Below are 18489 nucleotides of genomic sequence, written 5' to 3'. Positions count from 1 at the left end.
TCCAAGACAAAGCTACAAGATGAATTTATTGGACAAGCAATTCCACATTTTGCTTTCCTTTCCAGACAAGAAAAGTACCAAGTTGATTTCATCCTTACTCTAAAAATTCAGAAACAAAAAGCCTATCCAAAATATCTAAAAGTCTAAACACCTGAAGCTCAGACAACTGGATTCACTTTTCTGTCACATCATATTACATTGCCTTGTATTTGACATTTAACCACTTGCAAATCTGGTAAAAGTTTTGTCACAACCTTGAGGACTCAGTTTATGAAACTCAAAAGAAATGGCACAATGTAGAACATCATCCTAATCTCTTGCAGGTTTTTTTTTCATACAAAGAGGTTTCCTGAGTCCCCTTTCATGTTACACATCCATAAAAACATGTAAAATTTATTAAGCCAGGAATGAAAGAAAGTAGAAAGCCACAGACCTATTGTTAACTTTCTGAGAGAGGTATAAAAGAATTTTTTAAAAGCAAGTTTAAAATTACTTACTTTTCCCAGGTCTTCGATACAAAGCTCAGAAGGCAAGCTCCTTTTTTTCCCACAAAGTCTGTTAATTAATAGCAATCACCCAAGGAGGTCAGGCAGCCCAAAGAGATCGATCTAGAAATTGTGTAGAGACAAAAATTTTAAATTCAAAATCAGATCAGAAATGAAAAATCAAAATACCCCATTGCAATTCAGAGTATCTCCGCATCAATAAAATAAAGACGTCATTGGGATCCTTAAATGATGAGAAATGTAAGCTATCTTTCTTTCGTAATATACTAACAAGGCTTTCTAAATCTAGATGGCAGTTCGATCTGTCACCTTTTTAAAGTTTCTAAAGCAGGAACTAGCGAGGCTTCTTGGCAACCACTCCTGTTAAAAATGTCTTTCTCAGGAGTCATAAAAAGGAACCGAGGGAGAATCTGGACTTCTAATTATATTGTGACTTGGGAAGGAAGGTCTTCTGAAATCACGCTTGCCAGTTCCCACTTTCAAACATGAGCTCATCTTATAAACACAGAAGTAGTTGTAAATAGAAATGAATCACAACAACTTAACGAAAATTATCAACAACTTTTAAATACTCTTCAAATGTATTAAGCACACCTTAATTTCTGCAGGTAAGAATGGGAAGAGAGAGCCGTGTTCATTTTTTCCTAATAAAACAGAAAATCTGACAATTCTGCATGATTACTAACCTCATTTAAAACATGTAACTTCCAGGCCAGGGCGCGGTGGCTCACGCCTGTAATCCCAGCACTTTGGGAGGCAGAGGCGGGCAGATCACAAGGTCAGGAGTTCAAGACTAGTCTAGCCAACATAGTGAAACACCATCTCTATTAAAAATAAAAAAAAATTAGCCAGGCGTGGTGGCATGCGCCTGTAATCCCAGCTACTTGGGAGGCTGAGGCAGGAGAATTGCTTGAACCCGGGAGGTGGAGGTTGCAGTGAGCCAAGATCATGCCACTGTACTCCAGCCTGGGTGACAGTGCAAGACTCCATCTCAAGGGGATGGGAAGGGAGGGGAGGAGAGGGGGAATGGAGGGGGAGGGGAGGGAAGGAATGGAGTGGGAGAGGAGGAGGGGAATGGAGGGGGAATGGAGGGGGAGGGGAGGGGGAATGGAGGGGGAGGGAAGGGGGAATGGAGGGGGAGGGGGAGGGGAGGGAAGGGAAGAGGGAGGGGAGGGGAAGGGAGGGGAGGGGAGGGGAGGGGAGGGGAAGGGAGGGGAGGGGAGGGGAAGGGAGGGGAGGGGAGGGAGGGAGGGGAGGGGAAGGGGAGGGAGGGGAGGGGAGGGGAAGGGAGGGGAAGGGGAGGGGAAGGGAGGGGAGGGGAGGGGAGGGGAGGGGAGGGGAGGGAAAAGATGTTACTTTCCCAACAATTGTGCAAATGGATTCTAAGGCAACAAAATCATTAATAAGATAAAATAGTTTAAGTAGGCAAAACAGATGCCATATGTAACCTATAACCTAAAGTCTGCATACCCCTTGGGCTCTCCTATTACAGGACTTATACTAGATGTAATTCTAAGAAGTGTGATACAGAAGCCACAGGAGATTGAGAAATCAATTAGAAAGAGGGCACAGCTACAGCAAGCAGTCGTAACTAAAAATCAGAGAGAACCCTACAAACACCATAAGTATCATTTATTACTATTGCCATTGTTACTGCCAACATTTATATACTGTTGACTCTTACGCCAGGTTCTTCTCTGTGTCTTACATGTATTAACTCTACTTTAGACAGGGACAAGCAGAATTAGGGACAAGTAGAATTTCACATTTCACTTATCCCTTGGGCATCACTGTATTACCATACAGCATGCTCAGTTCTGCTATAATGCTTGTGTTTGTTTCAAGAGAACAATTTGAGTGTTAACTCGAATTTCATGGTTTTTCTTTGTTTTTTTTTGTTGTTGTTTTTGAGACGGAGTCTTACTCTGTCGCCCAAGCTGGAGTGCAGCAGCACGATCTTGGCTCACTGCAAACTCCGCCTCCCGGGTTCACACCGTTCTCCTGCCTCAGCCTCCCCAGTAGCTGGCTAATTTTTTGTATTTTTAGTAGAGATGGGGTTTCACCACATTAGCCAGGATGGTTCGATGTCCTGACCTCGTGATCTGCCTGCCTTGGTCTCCCAAAGTCCTGGGATTATAGGTGTGAGCCACCGCACCCAGCCGAATTTCATGTTTCTTTATGGTGATTTCACTGCAAGAAATACTAGGTTATCGCAGAAGGCTGCACTCGGGCCAAACCCAGCTTCATACGGTTACACAGAATGAACACAGCCCATGCCTCAAACATCTACCAGTGACTTTGGTCTCCACCCGTGTGCTATAAGCCACACCAATCTGTATCTGGTATCCCGACTCCATCTGATTTCAGGTAATCTGTCTGCCACCACTTCACAATAACTCATAAGTGGCAACCCTTCTAAAGTACCAGTTCACAAGCAAATGTCAGGACTTTTTCGAGGTGAAGTATCATATTTATTGTACTATTTATGTATTAAACCATTCAATATGTGAAAAATTTGTGCAAATGTATTTATTCAATTCCCGTCCCTTTCTAACGTGTCACTGATCGTTTTTTGAGTTTTGTGTCCCCAACTGCATTCCCCTCCTAAGCGCACTGTGAGTTTTACTGCAGGATTCTACATAATGTGGTTTTTAGGAACACATATATCATTTTATCAGAATTGACTGTATAATAACTAGTGTTCTATTTATCCAGAAGAGGTGAAATTGTGATTTTCATATTTTGTCATTATGTTTAAGAGGACAGCAACATACTGTAATGCAATTTAAAAAAGATTTTCCTTCACATTGTTTACAATTACCAACCATAGACACTTAAGGGTCAGCTTCAGTTAAGTGATAAATTTATTGATGTAAGGTTCCCTAATGGTGTTAAAGGAGATATTACAGGACCATTTTGGACAGATCAAGATGATGGTGTTATAAAGATAGATTCTTGCAGACAAGACAGCTTAACTGTAATTGCTGGAAAGGACAAACTGAATGGAATTACTTTTCATTCTTAAAAACCAATAAATTAAAAAGACTCTAAATTTTCTTTTAAAGAGTTCAAGGTAGGCATAAAGATACATACAAGGAATTTTTCTATTATAAGTAATATTATTGCAAATAATTTTAAAACACAATACTCAACAACGGATAGTTTTCAAAAATCTGAAGAATATTTAATAAAAGGAGAAACTGCTCTTAAGCAGCATTGAGAAAGTAGATTATAGTGTAATATATTCATCATCATCCCAGTTTTGTTTATAAGTATCTATATCTAGAAAAAAGACAAGAAAGAAAAAACAATGCCAACATTTGAAAAGCTGCTAGTTACAAATCGCAGAATTACAACAGAGTAATTTTTACTTTCTTTATATTTTGCATTAGTGGAAACATCCTTTTTACTCCCACTTTAACATCACATGTGAATCCAGCCAATAGAATGAAGGCTAGCCGAAGAACAAAGAACATCAGGAGCCTCCTTGTCAATCACAAGTATTAACAGGTCCAGTCATGTGGCTGAACCTCTGAAAGTGTTTTCTATCTTATAATTCAAGAACAAATACAGTCCGTCTAAATGGGGATGTTTAAAGTTTATAAACCCGTTACAGAGGCCAAAATATAATTTGCTTTTACAGGCTAATACAGTCATGGATTTAGTAAAATCCAGTTGAAAGATTTTTAATTATATAATTGTATCTAAGCTGTCCTAATATCTGAAAGAAATTTCATTCTGAATAAAGAAATTGTATTCTGGATAAAGCTCCTTTCAAACAAGATCAAGATTAAAAAATACGAAGAAGGATGCATTTGGGCATAGGAATAAACTTCTAGTTTGAGGAGTTTTAAATAACAAGTAGGAAAAGACAGATTGATCTTTATAACCTCCAAAAGAATGTGGCTATATTAAAATTTTTCCAATAACAAAAGTTGACTTTAAAAACTTGCCAAGAACAGTGACTCTTTTAGTCATGAGTGTGCTTAGTTTAATCCCACACATTGACATCGCGTAAGAACTGAAGGTTGAGGATATACAGGAATCAAGGGCCAATTTGGGACAACTTGGCCACCACACGTGAGTTCACTCACCCACGCTTGGCTAGCAGTACATTTGTTTTATTTTTAATCTATTTATTTTTGTTTTCTTTCCAACTATGATTTTATGTTCAGGGGCACATATGCAGGTTTGTTACCTGGATAAATTGTGCCTTGTGGGGGTTTGGTATGCAGAGTATTTTGTACCTAGGTAATGAGCATAGTACTCAATAGGTAGTTTTACAATCCTCACCCTCCTCCCATCTTTGGCCCTTCCACTCTCCTGCTTCAGATGGGTCCCAGTATCTATTATTTCCATCTTTGTGTCCATACATACTCAGTGTTTAGCTCCCACTTATAAGCGAGAATGTGTGGTATTTGGTTTTCTGTTCCTGTACTAATTCTCTTAGGATAATGGCCTCCAGCTCCATCCATGTTGCTGCAAAGGAAGTGATTTAGTTCTCTTTTATGGCTGCATAGTACTCTAGTGGGTATATGTAACACATTTTCTTTCTCCAATCCACTGTCAAGGGGCACCTGAGTTGCTTCCATGTCTTTGCTATTGTGAATACTGCACTAGCAGTACATTTAAGTGACGTGTCCCTTTTCACTTTCAGTTTAGCTTTCCTGGCATACCTGCACACCCAGTAACTACTTCATATAGGGCAGTTACTTTAATAAGACTCCCACTCTCAAGAATGTGCTGAGGATTGAAAGTCAGTGGTTGTATGTGTAGGAGTGGGTGGTAGTTTTGTTTCAGAAAATTATAAAGCAGTTAACATTCAGCATACATAGCCGAATAATAACCATATCCCTGATATACAATGCATAGATATAGTGAGTAGTCTATTTTTGTTTTGTTTTGTTTTTTACTTCCAAAAATGCTGACACACATGAAAAACAAAAACAAACCCTTATGTTTTAAATGTGTTTTTGTATTTTTTAGCATTTTCATATAGGTTCTCTACCAAATTACTACATGTTTTGTTTCATTTTAGCAAATAGAAAAGGCAAAATAAACATTTTAATTATGCTATTATATTAAAAAAATCATGGAAGAAACATGGAGCTCCAGACAAATCAGTTTAAGGTTTAGAGACTCTTCAGAGACTCTATCATTATATCAAATGCACAATGACTGCTTTGGAAATTTTGAAATTCCTGGTTTTTGTGTCTCACAAGTTGCTGCCTAAAATGCTGCGCATATGCACCTTTAATAATTAACCAAATATTGGCCGGGTGTGGTGGCTCACGCCTATAATCCCAGCACTTTGGGAGGCCGAGGCGGGCGGATCACAAGGTCAGGAGATTGAGACCATCCTGGCTAACACGGTGAAACCCCGTCTCTACTAAAAATACAAAAAAATTAGCCAGGCGTGGTGGCGGGCACCTGTAGTCCCAGCTACTTGGGAGGCTGAGGCAGGAGAATGGTGTGAATCCGGGAGGTGGAGCTTGATAGCACCACTGCACTCTAGCCTGGCAACAGAGGAGACTCCGTCTCAAAAAAAAAAAAAAAAAAAAAAAAAAATTTAGCCAACTATTATAATCAACAAGCAAATTCAGAGACTGTGTCCAATTATGAGTATTCAAAATAAAAACTATGAATCTTGATTTTTCAAAGACATGCTGAAATATACATCCACATACACATACCTTACACTGACTCTGAAAATACAGAGCAGTTAGGAACTCTTGACATGGAAATTATACATCTTAAATTGCTTTAAGAATTGCATATGTATAGCTAAGGGGAATAAATTATCTTACCATTAATGGATATAAAAAAGGGTAACCAATTTTCAGATTCTATGTAGAAAACATACAGAAAGTACTTTCTCAGGCTCTCTAGTCACTTCTGGGGCAGAATTTCAATGTTATCTAAGCTAATCTTTGGCGCTATCTAATTTCCCTTTGTGCATTCCTCTTCAACCTCTAGCCCAACGCCCGAAGACCTTCATTTTGGAGGGCCTTCTCCCTTCATTGGTGAACATCTAAAACTCTTTTTTTTGTTGTTGTTGAGACAGAGTCTCGCTTTGTCACCCAGACTGGAGTACATCTAAAACTCTTAATGCCACCATGGGAATAATCTTGGGAAATGGGTGGGGGAACTTAAATGATTAATGACTTTTAACTTTTTCTAGATTAGGTATAGTTTTAAAGAATATCCCAAGTACCTAGATCTTGGTTTCTAAATACTTTTGCTCACTGGAGAAATAGCTGGGTCTGGGCAAAGAAAGTACAGCGTAAGTCCAGAACATCTTACCATGCCAAAAAGCAAAGGAGTGCTCAAATGCTAATGCAGACATGACAAAAGGACATAGGAGGGTGGGGCAGCTTGAACAAAAAAAGATGTTGGCCAGGCATGCCAGTTCACGCCTGTCATCTTAGCACTTTGGGAGGCCAAGGCGGGCAGATCACTTGAAGTCAGGTATTTGAGATCAGCCTGGCCAACATGGTGAAACCCCATCTCTACAAAAAAAATACGAAAATTAGCCAGGCATGGTGGCACGTGCCTGTAGTCCCAGCTACTTGAGAGGCTGAGATGGGAGAATCTCTTGAACCTGGGAGGTGGAGGTTACAGTGAGCTGAGATCACACCACTGTACTCCAGCCTGGGCAACAGAGTGAAACCCTTTCTCAAAAAAAAAAAAAAAAAAGAATGATGTTGATGAACTATAACACATTGGATTAAAAAAGAAGTCACAAACCCACAAATATGCATTGAAAAAATAACAGGGGGAACTCTTCTTTATAAAGGATGCCAGCTAATAAATATCAAAGGAAGAGTAGAAGAAAATCCCACTTTGCAACTACCAATGCAATCACTGATTCAGTCAACAATCATTAATAGATGCTAAAACCATTCTAGAAAGGGTAGTTGTAGGACAGAACACTCACACACAGTCTCAGAATATCACCCCACAGATTACCCAAGAGAAAAGGCATCTTTAAAAATGAAGAGTTCTGGCCGACCAGCGCATCCAAGTGGTGCTTGGCATAATCAATTCCAGGACAATGGAATAGTAGGTATCGCCACAGTCACTATGTAGCATTTTTGTCAAACATGCTTAATCTGTATCTAATCATAAGGTAACAACCACACAAAACCAGATTGTGATACATTCTACAAAACAAAGGTATCTTTCAAGACACCAATGCCATGAACCACAAAAACAAACAAGGTGACTATTTTAGATTAAAGGAAACTAAAGAGACAAAATGCAATGAATGACTCTGTCGATTAATCCTGGATGGGGCGGAGAGTATAAAAGACATTATTAGGATAACAGGTGAAACCTGAACATGTATTCAACTCTTATCTATATATCAGATAATATTTACTGGTGATCATCTTATTATAAGCTACGTGGGAAAATATCCTTGTACTTGAGAAATACATGTTGAAGTATTTAGGGATAAAGGGTCATAATCTCTACAAGTAACTCAGATGGTTCAGCAAACATGTTTTAAGTGTGTGTGTATAAAGAGACACAGACACAAAAAAACAGAAGAGATGGAGATAAGGCAGATTGGGCAAAATGTTAACATCTTATACAGCAGACTAGTCATAACCTATAAAAACCAGTAACCACAGTTACTTGTTGGCTATATCCACCCTGTATAAAGAGATCATAAAGGAGCCAACGGTTGAAAAGAAACTGACACAAATAGGAATATAGTTCTCCAGTGTTAGAGCATTTAGTCCATTTCTCAAAAAAAAAAAATTCCAATTCTATTTCTTTTCTGAAGCAATTAATGGTTCTCAGTTGGGAGGAAGAACATTGAGAAGAAAAAAAAGAGACCTATGGAAGAGGATGACAGTGGGTAAAATTACACAGAAAAGTTCAGTTCTCCTCTACCCAGTCTGAAGAAGAGGTAGGTCTTCAAGATTTAAAACATTCTGCCTGTGTTTCCCGTCCTGGTGAGAAACCCTGTGCAGGTGTGGACTTTTCCAACAAGCCAGAAAGATTCCCTTTTCCAGATTTACACCGACCAAACACCCTGCCCAGAGAGGGCCAAGGACCTCATTCCTCACCCACCCCTGGCTGAACCTGCATCAAGGGCAGTGTCTGACACATGCATCCCAGGCCTACAGCCTTCAGCAGTCCCTGAAACCTGACATGTCTAAGACAGACATCACCCCAACAAACCCAACCCCTTGTTTCTCTTATCTCTTTTCTTGGTCTATCCAGTCTCAAAACTGCAGCTTCATATTTTGCTTCTCTTCCCACTGGCCCATTCTTCATACCTTCTCTGCCTCATCAGCATCCTCAAGGCCACACAGGCCACACGGGCTCGCACTCTCCAAGTCAAAACACCCTCTCTTTTCTGTTATTCCTCAATTTTCCATCTATGGTGTTCACTTGGCACTTTTTAAATATCTTTGCCACACAGCATTGATTCCACACCCACTGCAAGCCGGTGCTTTGCTACGTTATCTCACTTTAAAAAGCACTACAGGTCCCACACCGTGGTTCTCGCTGTAATCCCAACACTCTAGGAGGCTGAGGTAGGGGGATCCTTTGAGGCCAGGAGTTCTAGGCTGCAATGGGCTACAATTGCACCACCGCACTCTGGCCTAGGAGACAGGGCAAGACCCTATCTCTCTACGTTTAAAAAAAAAAGAAAAAAAATCACTATAATTTTTTTTTTAGACGGAGTCTTGCTCTGTCGCCAGGCTGGAGTGCAGTGGCACCCTCTCGGCTCACTGCAACCTCCACCTCCCAGGTTCAAGCAATTCTCCTGCCTCAGCCTCCCAAGTAGCTAGGACTACAGGGGTATGCCACCACACCCAGCTAATTTTTGTTTTTTGTTTTGTTTTCTTTGTTTGTTTGTTTGTTTTGAGACGGAGTCTCGCTCTGCCACCCAGGCTGGAGTGCAGTGCGTGATCTTGGCTCACTGCAACCTCCCCCTCCCGGGTTCATGCCATTCTCCTGCCTCAGCCTCCTGAGTAGCTGGGATTACAGGCACCCACCACTACACTGGGCTAAGTTTTTGTATTTTTGGTAGAGACAGGGTTTCACCATGTTTGCCAGGATGGTCTCGATCTCCTGACCGCATGATCTCCCTGCCTCGGCCTCCCAAAGTGCTGGGACTACAGGAGTGAGCCACTGCACCCAACCAAGAAAACACTATGACTTTATGAAGATGTTTGTATCATTTTATCCCTATTTTACAGAAGAATCTGATGTTCCAACGTGGAATAATTTGTCAAAGGTCACGGAGGTAAAAAACTAATGGTCAGACCCTTGTCTTCTGGTTCTACTCTAATGCCAAGGTGCTTTGTATGATTTAGTTTTAAACACTGTCTCCTGTCCTTTAACCAAGCATAAGGTCCTTGAAGGATGAGACAAATTTTATCCATCTTTGTGCTCTCTCCAGGACCTGGCAATATTCATAACTTATGATGACTGATTTATCCATCAAGACTCCACCCAAAGACCACCTTTCTTTCTAACTTCCAGCCCCCATCCCTGCAGAAGCAACCACTCCCTCCTCCTCGGCCTCTGTGTGTTTCCACTGCAGCACATGCAAGCCTGAATGCAGGGCCCGTGGCTGCCACACATGTGCCTGGCACGCAGGAGGCACTCAGTTTTTACTGAATGAAATGATTGCGCATGGCACAGTCGGGTTTCTCAACAAGGCTGTCGTACCTTGTTAAAAAATTTGACCTCAGCTGGGTGCGGTGACTCACGTTTATAATCCCAGCACTTTGGGAGGCCAAGGAGGGTGGATCACGAGGTCAGGAGTTCAAGACCAGCCTGGCCAACACAGTGAAACCCCGTGTCTACTAAAAATATAAAAATTAGCTGGGTGTGGTGGCGGGCACCTGTAATCCCAGCTACTTAGGAGGCTGAGGCAGGAGAATCGCTTGAGCCCGGGAGGCGGAGGTTGCAGTGAGCCAAGATCACACCACTACACTCTAGCCTGGGCATCAGGGTAAGATTTTGTCTCAAAAAAAAAAAAAAAGAAAAAGAAATTGACCTCATTTTTATCTTTATCATGTACTAACGAAAATTATTTTAGGCAAGACTGACAGAAAATGGAGAAGAGAATACAGGTCTGAGCCCCTTTGCACCCTCTCTACTTTGTGTTCTCTCTACATGCTGCCCTGGGTATAGTATGTTCTAGAGTAGCAGTCCCCAACCTTTTTGCACCAGGAACTGGTTTCGTGGAAGACAATTTTTCCCCAGTGGGGCGACAGGAGGTTGGAGGGGTTTGGGATGATTCAAACACATGACGTTTATTGTGAATTTTATTTCTATTATTACATTGTAATACATAATGAAATAACTATACAACTCACTGTAATGTAGAATCAGTGGGAACCCTGAGCTTGCTTTCCTGCAACTAGACAGTCCCATCTGGGGGTGGTGGGAGACAGTAACAGATCATCAGGCATTAGATTCTCATAAGGAGTGGGCAACCTAGATCCCTTGCATGCATGTGCAGGTCACTAAAGCGCTTGTGCTCCTATGAGAATCTAATGCTGCTGCTGATCTGACAGGAGGCAGAGCTCAGGCAGTAATGCAACAGATAAGGAGCAGCTGCAAATACAGATGAAGCTTTCCTTGCTCACCTGCCACTCACCTCCTGCTGTACAGCCCTGTTCCTAACAGACCACGGAACGCTACCACTCCAAAGTCTGGGGGTTGGGGACCCCATTTGTAGAACAGTGTTTCCAAATTTTAATGTATATGTAATAGCAATCAATACAAATTACGATTCAGTATGTCTGCAGCGGAGCCCAAGATTCTGCATTTCTAACAAGTCCCCAAGAGATAACAATGCTGCCGATCCACAGAACATTCTTTGGAGTAGCAAAAACTTCTAGACAGTTATAGTGAAACTATGCCCATTTAAAGAGCATATAACATGTAGACTGAAATGACTAGACATAATTTCACAGAATGTTAATGCTAGTTGTCTCCGGGTTTCTTCTTTCTGCTTTTCTATAATTTCCATGTATTGTATAATGTCTCTTGCTGATGGAAATAAAAATTTTAAATGCTCTCTCTATATATATACATGCACAAAAAAACTGTATATTTGGACATTTCCATTCTGCACAGCTCCATCTTTATTTAAGCAACAAATATACTTAAAAGGACTAGCCTTGGGATAGAACAGGTTGGTGAATTTAGCAATTCCCTATATTCTCATTTTAACATGCAAATTAACATGAAACAGCAATTACCCTTAACAAGCAGTCGCCATTACAAGTATTGTTTTTCTCAGGTTCCTTTCCCTTAAAAGAAAGAATCCATTCAGTTGGAATACAATAAAAGGCAAACCAAATTAAGGACAGATAGAAAAAAACAAGCAGGCACTACACTGGAGCTCTTCCAAGTGGGTCAACAGAACCACATGAAAGTTGAAACAGAGATGGAAATGCTTTTCTCACAGCAGAGGTGGAATGGGCTGAGTTCCACAACAAGGTGAAATGAAATAAATTAAAGCATCATACACTGTGCACCTGAAGGTGAGGTGGAAAAGAAATGATCCTTGGAGGAGCCCCACCTCCAAAACAGAACGAAGAAAGAACATTAGGAAAAGGCGATTAGAGGGCACAGATTTGCAAGAAAGCACTCCCAAAGCACCCGACCTCTCTTCAGTGGAGTTCCAATGAATACCAAGTTATATTCCCTGAGTTGTAGAAGATGTAGCCCCAGCTGGTGGGCATTTCACTCCCACTGCAATGCCTGCAGCAATTCCAGGCACTTGCTTGGCCACAGGTTTCCGGGATACAGGCAGGGCCAAAAAGAAGGTGCCCAACTATCCCATGGCCTATGCAGGGCACTCCTGGTTATAGAAGGCCTGGCAACGCCCTGCACGCTCTGCGTTCTACTCCCTTCCCGTTTCCAGATAAGAGTTTCTCATTGCAGGATATGGGTTTTCATACTATGGTTCTCCCCACAATCCTATCTGATGTTTTTCCTTAAAGAAAAATTATGAAATTCTCTATGAAATTCCACCAAGGTTGGAACCTAGTGTTCAAAAAACCTCTAAATACAATGAAGTCAAAAATCACTTCTGTGGGTCTACACAGCATTATTAAGAAAGGGGTTCCAGGCCGGGCACAGTGGCTCACACCTGTAATCCTAGCACTTTGGGAGGCCGAAGTGGGTGGATCATGAGGTCAGGAGTTCGAGACCAGCCTGACCAACATGGTGAAACCCCATCTCTACCAAAAATACAAAAACTAGCCCAGTGTGGTGGCGCACACCTATAATCCCAGCTACTCAGGAGGCGATGGCAGGAGAATTGCTTGAATCTGGGAGGTGGAGGTTGCAGTGAGCCGAGATTGCGCCACGGAACTCCAACCTGGGCAACAGAGTGAGACTCTGTCTCAGAAAAAAAAAAAAAAAAAGAATGTGGTTTCATATCTGTGAAGTTTAGACATACTAGACATTCAGCTCAACAGAAAACAATGAGCCACTGTATCTCTATTGAATTCTGTGAGTCCAGGGCTGGGTTATTTATTCAAAGCAAGCAAGCATATGCTGAGTTTAAATATGTGATTACCTGAAATTGCAAAACTAGTATCAAACTCACCAACTGGTGAGAGGAAAAAAAATCTGAATTTATTTGGACTTACTTACGTTTACTTTGAAATTCAGTGTTGCTTCTATTTTTGAATTATTTTCACGTTAGATAGGGATATCTAAGTTGGGGGAAAGCTCCATAATCTTTTCAATGTTCCAAAGCCTAAAAGTCTCAATATCATAGTTGGAATTTTAGATTTAAAGAGATGTAAGAGGCATAACAATGCAATACCCAATGATGTCATCTGCAAGCAGAGACAATTTGACTAAATTGTCACCCCTATTCAACATAGTATTGAAAGTTCTGGCCAGGGCAATCAGGCAAGAGAAAGAAAAAAAGGGTATTCAAATAAACAAAGAGGAAGTCAAATTGTCCGTTTGCAGATGACACGATTGTGTATTTAATACAATACACAGCCTTTTGCCTGGATTATGGTTTAAAATTCTGTTAAAACACTAAAGACCTGGGAAATGAATTTAGAAAGTTTGACTATAGGCTGATATTAAGTAATATTTGGGGACTATTGTTAATTTTGTTTGGTATGATAATGGTGTTGTACTTTTAAAAAGAAGCTTCTTTATTGTTTGGAGATGCATGCTAAAGTATTGAGGGTTAAAATGTCATGATAGGCCAGGTGTGGTGGCTCACACCTGTAATCCCAGTACTTTGGGAGGCCGAGGTGGGCGGATCTCCTGAGGTCAGGAGTTTGAGACCAGCCTGGCCAACATGGTGAACCCCGTCTCTACTAAAAATACAAAAATTAGTGCTCACTTCGGCAACACATATACTACAATTGGAATGACACAGAGAAGATTAGCATGGCCCCTGTGCAAGGATGAAACGCAAATTTGTGAAGCGTTCCGTACCTTTCTGATGAACATCAACGCAAAAATCCTCAATAAAATACTGGCAAACCCAATCTGGCAGCACATCAAAAAGCTTATCCACCACGATCAAATTGGCTTCATCCCTGAGAAGCAAGGCTGGTTCAACATACACAAATCAATAAACATAATCCATCACATAAATAGAACCAATGACAAAAACCACAGGATTATCTCAATAGATGCAGAAAAGGCCTTAGATAAAATTCAACACCACTTCATGCTAAAAACTCAATAAACTACATATTGATGGAACGTGTTTCAAAATAATAAGAGTTATTTATGACAAACCAAGAGCCAATATCATACTGAATGGGTAAAAGCTGGAAGCATTCCCTTTGAAAACTGGCACAAGACAAGGATGTCCTCTTTCATCACTCCTATTCAACATAGTATTGAAAGTTCTGGCCACGGCAATCAGGCAAGAAGAAGAAATAAAGGGTATTCAAATAAAAAGAGAGGAAGTCAAATGGTCTCTGTTTGCAGATGACATGATTGTGGATTTAGAAAACACCATCGTGACAGGAGAATGGCGTGAACCCGGGAGGTAGAGCTTGCAGTGAGCCGAGACTGTGCTACTGCACTATAGCCTGGGCAACAGAGCAAGACTCTGTCTCAAAATAAATAAATAAATAAATAAATAAATAAATAAGAAAACCCCATTGTCTCAGCCCAAAATCTCCTTAAGCTTATAAGCAACTTCAGTAAAGTCTCAGGACACAAAATCAATGTGCAAAAATCACAAGTATTCCTTTACACCAACAACAGACAGAGAGCCAAATCATGAGTGAAATCCCATTCACAATTGCTACAAAGAGAATAAAATACCTAGGAATACAACTTACAAGGATGTGAAGGACGTCTTCAAGGAGAACTACAAACTACTGCTCAAGGAAATAAGAGAGGACACAAACAAATGGAAAAACATTCCATTCTCATGGATAGGAAGAATCAATATTGTGAAAATGGCCATACTGCCCAAAGTAATTTATAGATTCAATGCTATCCCCATCAAGCTACCATTGACTTTCTTCACAGAATTAGAAAATACTCCTTTAAATTTCATATGGAACCAAAAAAGAACCAGTATACCCAAGACAATACTAAGCAAAAAGAACAAAGCTGGAGGCATCATGCTACCTGACTTCACACTATACTACAAGGCTACAGTAACCAAAACAGCATGGTACTGGTACCTAAACATATATATAGACAAATGGAACAGAACAGAGGCATCAGAAGTAACACCACACATCTACAACCATCTGATCATTGACAAACCTGACGAAAACAAGCAATGGGGAAAGGATTCCCTATTTAATAAATGGTGTTGGGAAAACTGGCTAATATGCAGAAAACTGAAACTGGAACCCTTCCTTACACTTTACATAAAAATTAACTCATGATGGATTAAAGACTTAAACATAGACCTAAAATCATAAAAACCCTAGAAGAAAACCTAGGCAATAGCATTCAGGACATAGGCATGGGCAAGGACTTCATGACTAAAACACCAAAAGCAATGGCAACAAAAACCAAAATTGACAAATTGGATCTAATTAAAACTAAAGAGCTTCTGCACAGCAAGGGAAACTATCATCAGAGTGAACAGGTAACCTACAGAATGAGAGAAAATTTTTGCAATCTATCCATCTGACAAAGGGCTAATATCCAAAACCTACAAGGAGCTTAAACAAATTTACAAGAAAAGAACAAACAACCCCATTCAAAAGTGGGCAAAGGATATGAACAGACACTTCTCAAAAGAAGATATTTATGCAGCCAACAAAAATATGAAAAAATGCTCATCATCACTGGTCATTAGAGATATGCAAATCAAAACCACAATGAGATACCATCTCATACCAGTTAGAATGGCAATCATTACAAAGTCCGGAAACAACAGATGCTGGAGAGGATGTGGAGAAATAGGAACGCTTTTACACTGTTGGTGGGAGTGTAAATTAGTTCAACTATTGGGGAAGACAGTGTGGTGATTCCTCGAGGATCTAGAACCAGAAATACCATTTGACCCAGCAATCCCATTACTGAGTATATACCCAAAGGATTATAAATCATTCTACTATAAAGACACATGCACACGTATGTTTATTACAGCACTGTTCACAATAGCAAAGACTTGGAACCAATCTAAATGCCCATCAATGATAGACTGGATAAAGAAAATGGGCCACATATACACCATGGAATACTATGCAGACATAAAAAAGGATGAGTTCATGTCCTTTGCAGGAACACAGATGAAGCTGGAAACCATCATTCTTAGCAAACTAACACAGGAACAGAAAACCAAATACTGCATGTTATCACTCATGGGTGGGAGTTCAACACTGGGAACACATGGACACAGGGAGGGGAAGATCACACACTGGGGCCTGTTGGTGGGTGGGGGGCCAGGAGAGGGATAGTATTAGGAGAAATAACTAATATAGATGACGGGATGATGAGTGCAGCAAGCCAACACAGCAAGCGTATACCTATGTGGCAAACCTGCACGTTCTGCACATGTATCCCAGAACTTAAAGTATAATTTTAAAAAATACAAAAATGAGCTGGGCAAGGTGGCGGGTGCCTGTAAACCCTGCTACTCAGGAGGCTGAGGCAGGAGAATTGCTTGAACCTGGGAGGCAGAGATTGCAGTGACCCCAGATCGTGTCATTGCTTTCCAACCTGGGCGACAAGAGCGAAGCTCTGTCTCAAAAAAATGAAGTCATGCTAGCTACAATTAATTTTTAATGATATGGCAAAAAATAATATATGTTGATTTCTACACAGAAAGCAAATAAAGAATGTTAATAATTGTAGAAATAAGAGGGGGTTATATCGGTGTTCACTGTACTGTTCTTTTTTCTATACTTGAAAACTTTTGGAAAAGCTGAAATACATTATCGGTCAAAAGCATTTATGGCCTTATAGCTTTCTCGCTCTTGTCCTGTTGTCTTGCCAAATTAGATTATAGTCCACTTATACTGGGTGATTTTCTTTCCTACAAAAGGCATTCTCACACGTTCCCACCTCTGTAGCTTTGTGAGATATAGTCTCTCAACCTGGTGTTTTATTCTCTCATCACTGTCCCTCAGGTAAGAACAAACCCATTCTTTTGGGTCCATCACAGATGTTGCCTTCTCTAGGAAAGCTTTCCTAACCCCCACCCCAACTTGAGGCCATCCCCTCTTTTCTGACTCTCAGTGACACTCTGCAGCTCACATCACAGGTATCACATTCTATCCTGCATGGTCTCTAAGAAGACATTTACTGAGAGTTTCTCATGGGTGAGGCCAGAGTCTGGAAACTCTCATGTGTTCTTTCATTTAGTCCCTACCTCAATGAGGTAGAAATTATTATTATATATTATTAGTAGTATTATTATTTTGAGATGGAGTCTCATTCTGTCACCCAGGCTGGAGTGCAGTGGCGCCATCTCAGCTCACTGCAACCTCCACCTCCCAGGTTCAAGCAATTCTCCTGCCTCAGCCTCTCGAATAGCTGGGATTACAGGTGCTCACCACCATGCCCAGCTAATTTTTGTATTTTTAGTAGAGATGGGGTTTCACCATCTTGGCCAGGCTGGTTTTGAACTCCTGACCTCGTGATCCACCCGCCTCGGCCTCCCAAAGTGCTGGGATTACAGGTGTGAGGTACCACGCCTGGCCTAGGAATTATTATTATCTTCTTTTCACAGGTGAGAAAACAGGTTGAGAGGCTGGGTGACTTGCCCAAGTCATAGGGTTGGTGGATGGTAGGGCCAGGGTTCAAACCGCTCCATCTGCTTCCAAATTCCTAAGTGCTAGTGAGGGTGTCAATTGCACCATGGCTTGATCCTTCCCTACTCTATTATACCAACTGAAGGGCAGGCAGAGCATCTTATTTCAACAACATCTGTGCAAAGTCACTATGTGTCAGGCAACTACTCTACATGATGGGATAAAGTGGCAAACGAAAAAGGACGGTATTTGACTCAGGTCAAAACTAAGAAAATCTAGCTGAGGGCAGTGGCTCATGCCTGTAATCCCAGCACTTTGGGAAGCTAACTAAGCAGGGGGAGAATCACGTGAGCCCCGGAATTCAGACCAGCCTGGGCAACACGAAGAAACCATGTATCCACAAAAAAAAAAAAAAAAAAAAAAAAAAAAATTAGCCAGGCACGGTGGGGCACACCTGTGGTCCCAGCTATTCGGGAGGCTGAGGCAGAAAGATCAGTTGAGCCCGGGAGATCAAGGCTGCAGTGAACCATGATTGTATCACTGCACTCCAGCCTGGGTGATGGAGCAAGATCGTATCGTTTAAAAAAAAAAAAAAAAAAAAAAACCCAAGGAAAACTGATCTAATTAGTCACTAGTTGTGGATTTGAATGAGCTGACAAGGGGCCAGGCCTTGAAAGATCCTGAGGAACAGAGTCACTAGTCGTGGATTTGAATGAGTTCTGTGTCTTGACTTCAACTTGTAAGCCTCTGTTTTCCTCATCTATAAAATGGTGATGACATCTTTACCA

At 41.0% G+C, this 18489-nt stretch overlaps 1 protein-coding gene and 1 non-coding gene across 10 annotated transcripts in view; one reads left to right on the top strand and one right to left on the bottom strand.

Annotated features, from left to right (window-relative positions):
* The window catches only part of LOC105487718 (amyloid beta precursor protein binding family B member 2), a 410283-nt gene that overhangs the window by 289138 nt on the left and 102656 nt on the right, over nt 1–18489 (bottom strand). For 8 of the 9 annotated variants that reach the window (XM_071093688.1, XM_011751293.3, XM_011751301.3 and 5 more), the window contains exon 3: nt 498–608. The gene's annotated coding sequence lies outside the window, so the exon portion shown is untranslated. Of the gene's footprint in view, nt 1–497; nt 609–1192; nt 1329–18489 lie in introns of all 9 variants that reach the window. The other variant, XM_071093683.1, reaches the window with a different exon arrangement.
* Nucleotides 13856–13962, top strand: LOC112427737 (U6 spliceosomal RNA). The gene has a single exon (XR_003019469.2). It is a non-coding gene; the product is annotated as a U6 spliceosomal RNA (small nuclear RNA).

The sequence above is a fragment of the Macaca nemestrina genome, chromosome 3 (assembly GCF_043159975.1).
Source record: "Macaca nemestrina isolate mMacNem1 chromosome 3, mMacNem.hap1, whole genome shotgun sequence".
Classification (NCBI taxonomy): Eukaryota; Metazoa; Chordata; class Mammalia; order Primates; family Cercopithecidae; genus Macaca; species Macaca nemestrina.
The sequence above is the reverse complement of the archived record's forward strand: the minus strand, read 5'-3'. Positions and strand labels throughout refer to the sequence as shown.